We start from the raw sequence: 5413 nt of genomic DNA, 5'->3' as shown, positions 1-5413 counted from the left end.
TTGGTTGGTAGGCTATTAAATACTACCTCAATTTCAGAACTTTTTATTGGTCTATTCAGGGATTTGACTTCTTCCTGGTTTAGTCTTGGGAGGTTGTATGTGTCCAGGAATTTATCCATTCTTCTAGATTTTCTAGTTAATTTGCACAGAGGTGTTTATAGTATTCTCTGATGGTAGTTTGTATTTCTGTGGGATCAGTGGTGATATCCCCTTTATTATTTTTTATTGTGTCTATTTGATTCTTCTTTCTTTTCTTCTTCATTAGTCTGGCTAGTAGTCTGTTTTGTTAATCTTTTCAAAAAACCAGCTCCTGGATTCACGGATTTTTTTGAAGGGCTTTTCATGTCTCTATCTCCTTCAGTTCTGCTCTGATCTTAGTTATGTCTTGTCTTCTGCTAGATTTTGAATTTATTTGCTCTTGCTTCTCTAGTTCTTTTAATTGTGATGTTAGGGTGTCGATTTTAGATCTTTCCCACTTTCTCATGTGGGCATTTAGTGCTATAAATTTCCCTCTGCACACTGTTTTAGCTGTGTTCCAGAGATTCTGGTACATTGTCTCTTTGTTCTCACTGGTTTCAAAGAACTTCTTTATTCCTGCCTTCATTTCGTTATTTACCCAGTAGTTATTCAGGAGCGGGTTGTTCAGTTTCCATGTAATTGTGCAGTTTTGAATGAATTTCCTAATTCTGAGTTCTAATTTGATTGCACTGTGGTCAGAGGGACTGTTAAGATTTCCGTTCTTTTCCATTTGCTGAGGAGTGTTTTACTTCCAATTATGTGGTCAGTTTTAGAATAAGTGCAATGTGGTGCTGAGAAGAATGTATATTCTGTTGATTCCGGGTGGCGAGTGCTGTAGATGTCTGTTAGGTCTGCTTGGTCCACAGCTGAGTTGAAGTCCTGAATATCTGTGTTAATTTTCTGTCTCGTTGATCTGTTTACTATTGACAGTGGAGTGTTAAAGTCTCCCACTATTATTATGTGGGAGTCTAAGTCTCTTTGTAGGTCTCTAAGAACTTGCTTTATAAATCTGGGTGCTCCTGTATTGGGTACATATATATTTAGGATAGTTAGTTCTTATTCCATTGATCCCTTTACCGTTATGTAATGGCCTTCTTTGTCTGTTTTCATCTTTGTTGCTTTAAAGTCTGTTTTATCAGAGAAGAGGATTGCAACCCCTGCCTTTTTTTTTTTTTTTTTTTCTTTCCATTTACTTTTGGTAAATCTTCCTCCATACCTTTATTTTGAGCCTATGCGTGTCTTTGCACGTGAGATGGGTCTCCTGAATAAAGCACACTGAAGGGTGTTTACTCTTAATCCAATTTGCCAGTCTGTGTCTTTTAATTGGGGCATTTAGCCTATTTACATTTAAGGTTAATATTGTTATGTGTGAATTTGATTCTGTCATTATGATGCTAGCTGGTTACTTTGCACTTTAGTTGATGCAGTTTCTTCATGGTGTCGATGGTCTTTACATTTTGGTATGTTTTTGCAGTGGCTGCTACCAGTTTTTCCTTTCTGTATTTAGTACTTCCTTCAGGAGCTCTTGTAAGGCAGGCTTGATGATGACAAAATCCCTCAGCATTTGCTTGTCTGTAAAGGATTTTATTTATCCTTCACTTATGAAGCTTAGTTTGACCGAATGTAAAATTCTGGGTTGAAAATTCTTTTCTTTAAGAATGTTGAATATTGGCCCCCACTATCTTCTGGCTTATGAGGTTTCTGCGGAGAGATCTACTGTTAGTCTGATGACCTTCCCTTTGTGGGTAACCTGAACTTTCTCTCTGGCTGCTCTTAACATTTTTTTTCCTTCATTTCAACCTTGGTGAATCTGATGATTATGTGTCTTGGGGTTGATCTTATGGAGGAATATCTTAGTGGTGTTCTCTATATTTCCTGAATTTGACTGTTGGCCTGTCTTGCTAGGTTGGGGAAGTTCTCCTGGATAATATCCTGAAGTGTGTTTTCCAACTTGGTTCCATTCTCCCTGTCACTTTCAGGTACACCAATCAAACGTAGGTTTGGTCTTTTCACATAGTCCCATATTTCTTGGAGAAGTTCATTCCTTTTCATCCTTTTTTCTCTAATGTTGTCTTCATGCTTTATTTCATCAAGTTGATTTCAAGCTCTGTTATCTTTTCTTCCACTTGATTGATTCGGCTGTTGATACTTGTGTATGCTTCACAAAGTTCTCGCATTGTGTTTTTCAGCTCCTTCAGGTTATTTATGTTTTTCTCTAAACTGGTTATTCTAGTCAGCAGTTCCTGTAACCTTCTATCAAGATTCTTAGCTTCCTTGCATTGGGGTACAATATGCTCCTTTAGCTTGGAGAAGTTTGTTGTTACCCACTTTCTGAAGCTTATTTCTGTCAGTTTGTCAAACTCATTCTCCATCCAGTTTTGTTCCCTTGCTGGTGAGGAGTTGTGATCCTTTGGAGGAGAAGTATTCTGACTTTTGGAATTTTCAGCATTTTTGTGCTGGTTTTTCCTCATGTTTGTGGATTTATTTGTTTATTTTTTAATTTTTTTTTGAGATAGAGTTTTGCTCTCGTTGCCCAGGCTGGAGTGCAATGACGTGATATCAGCTTGCTACAACCTCTGCCTCCCAGGTTCAAGTGATTCTCCTGCCTCAGCCTCCCGAGTAGCTGGAATTACACATGTCCACCACCACACCCATCTAATTTTGTTGTTGTTGTTGTTTTTTTTTTTTTTTTTTTGAGACAGAGTCTTGCTCTGTCACCCAGGCTGGAATGCAGGGGCGCGATCTCTGCTCACTGCAAGCTCCGCCTCCCGGGTTTAGGCCATTCTCCTGCCTCAGCCTCCCGAGTAGCTGGGACTATAGGCGCCCGCCACCTCGCCCGGCTAGTTTTTTTTTATTTTTTTTTATTTTTTATTTTTAGTAGAGACAGGGTTTCACCGAGTTAGCCAGGATAGTCTTGATCTCCTGACCTCGTGATCCGCCCGCCTCGGCCTCCCAAAGTGCTGGGACTACAGGCGTGAGCCACTGCGCCCGGCCTTTTGTTGTATTTTTAGTAGAGATGGGGTTTCTCCATGTTGGTTGTTGGTGAGGCTGGTCTTGAACTCCTGACCTCAGGTGATCCGCCTGCCTCGGCCTCCCAAACTGCTGGGATTACAGGAGTGGGCCACTGCGCCTGGCCTATCTTCATGGATTTATCTACCTTTGATCTTTGATGCTGATGACCTTCGGATGGGGTTTGTGCGTTGGCGTCTTTTTTGTTGATGTTGATGTTATTGCTTTCTGTTTGTTAGTTTTTCTTTTAACAGTCAGGCCTGTCTTCTGCAGGTCTGCTGGAGGTCCACTCCAGACCCTGTTTGCCTGGGTATCACCAGCAGAGGCTGCAGAACAGCAAAGATTGCTACCTGCTCCTTCCTCTGGAAGCTTTGTCCTAGAGGGGCACCCACCAGATGCTAGCCAGATTTCTCCTCTATGAGGCATCTGTCAACCTCTGCTGGGAGATGTCTCCCAGTCAGGAGGTGCAGGAGTCAGGGACCACTTGAGGATGCAGTCTGTCCCTTAGCAGAGCTCAAGCGCCGTGCTAGGAGATCTGCTGCTCTCTTCAGAGCTGGCAGACAGGAACGTTTAAGTTTGCTGAAGCTGTGCCCACAGTCACCCCTTCCCCCAGGTGCTCTGTTCCAAGGATATGGGAATTTTATCTATAGGCCCCTGACTGGGGCTGCTGCCTGTCTTTCAGAGATGTCTGGTCTAGAGAGGAGGAATCTAGAGAGGCAGTCTGGCTGCAGCAGCTTTGATGCACTGTGGTGGGTTCCAGTTCGAACTTCCCAGCAGCTTTGTTTACACAGTGAGTGGAAAACTGCCTTCTGAAGTCTCAGTAATGGCAGACGCCCCTCCCCAACAAAGCTCCAGCTTCCCAGGTGGACTTCAGACTGTGGTGCTGGCAGCTAGAATTTCAAGCCAGTGGATCTTAGCTTGCTGGGCTGCATGGGGGTGGGATCCACTGATCAAGACCACTTGGTTCCCTGGCTTCAGCCCCCTTTCCAGGGGAGTGAATGGTTCTGTTTCTCTTGGGTTTCAAGCGCCACTGGGGTACAAAAAAAAACCTCCTGCAGCTAGCTCAGTGTCTGCCCAAATGGCCCCCCAGTTTTGTGCTTAAAACCCAGGGCCCTGGTGGTGTAGGCACCCGAGGGAATCTCCTGGTCTGTGGGTTGCAAAAACCATGGGAAAAGCGTAGTGTCTGGGCCAGATAGCACCATCCCTCACGGCACAGTCCCTCAAGGCTTCCCTTGGCTAGGGGAGGGAGTTCCCCAACCCCTTGGACTTCCCAGGTGAGGCAATGCCCCACCCTGCTTCTGCTTGCCCTCCATGGGCTACACCCACTGTCTAACCAGTCCCAGTGGGATGAGCCGGGTACCTCAGTTGGAAATGCAGAAATCACTCACCTTCTGCATTGGTCTCACTGGGAGTAGCAGACTGGAACTGTTCTTATGTGCTCATCTTGCCAGCACCCCCCACCAACATTTTTTTTTTTTTTTTTTGAGACAGAGTCTCACTCTGTCACCCAGGCTGGAGTGCAGTGGTGCCATCTCGGCTGCAACCTCCACCTCCTGAGTTCAAGTGATTTTCCTGCCTTAGCCTCTTGAGTTGCTGGGACTAAAGGTGCCCGTCACCACACCTGGCTAGTTTTTGTTTTTTGTTTTTGTTTTTTTTGAAACAGTCTCACTCTGTCGCCCAGGCTAGAGTGCGTGGCATGATCTTGGCTCACTGCAACCTCTGCCTCCCGGGTTCAAACAATTCTCCTGCCTCAGCCTCCTGAGTATATAGGACTAAAGGCATGTGCCACCATGCCCAGCTAATGTTTTGTATTTTTAGTAGAGACAGGGTTTCACTGTGTTAGCCAGGATGGTCTCGATCTCCTGACCTTGTCATTGCCCACCTCGGCCTCCCAAAGTGCTGGTGTTACAGGCATGAGCCACCATACCCAGCTAATTTTTGTATTTTTACAAAATAACCCTTTTACACAGGGTTTCACCATGTTGGCCAGGCTGGTCTCAAACTCCTGACCTCAAATGATCCACTCACCTCAGCCTCCCAAAGTGTTGGGATTACAGGCATGAGCCACTGCAACCGGCCTAACTGCAGCATTTTTAACATATGGGATACACATGCACATCTGGTTTATTTGCTATGTGATCTGTATCTCTCTTTTGACTGCTACTTTAAAACTCTTTTTGAATTAAACCCTTATGGTACAGCTTTATGTTCCTTATTACTGTATTATTAGAAAATTGCTTTGCATACAAATGCTTAATTTTAAATGGGTGATAATAAGTAGGATGTATTCTGCTGCCGTAATATATAGATTATGAAGAGGTTGGCACATGATTGGGCTGGGGTGGTAAAGAAAGTACTTGAGCCGGGCGCGGTGGCTCAAGCCTGT

The sequence above is a fragment of the Rhinopithecus bieti genome, unplaced genomic scaffold, assembly GCF_001698545.2.
Source record: "Rhinopithecus bieti isolate Rb0 unplaced genomic scaffold, ASM169854v2 scaffold_26532, whole genome shotgun sequence".
NCBI lineage: Eukaryota > Metazoa > Chordata > Mammalia > Primates > Cercopithecidae > Rhinopithecus > Rhinopithecus bieti.
This window is presented reverse-complemented; position numbering follows the sequence as displayed.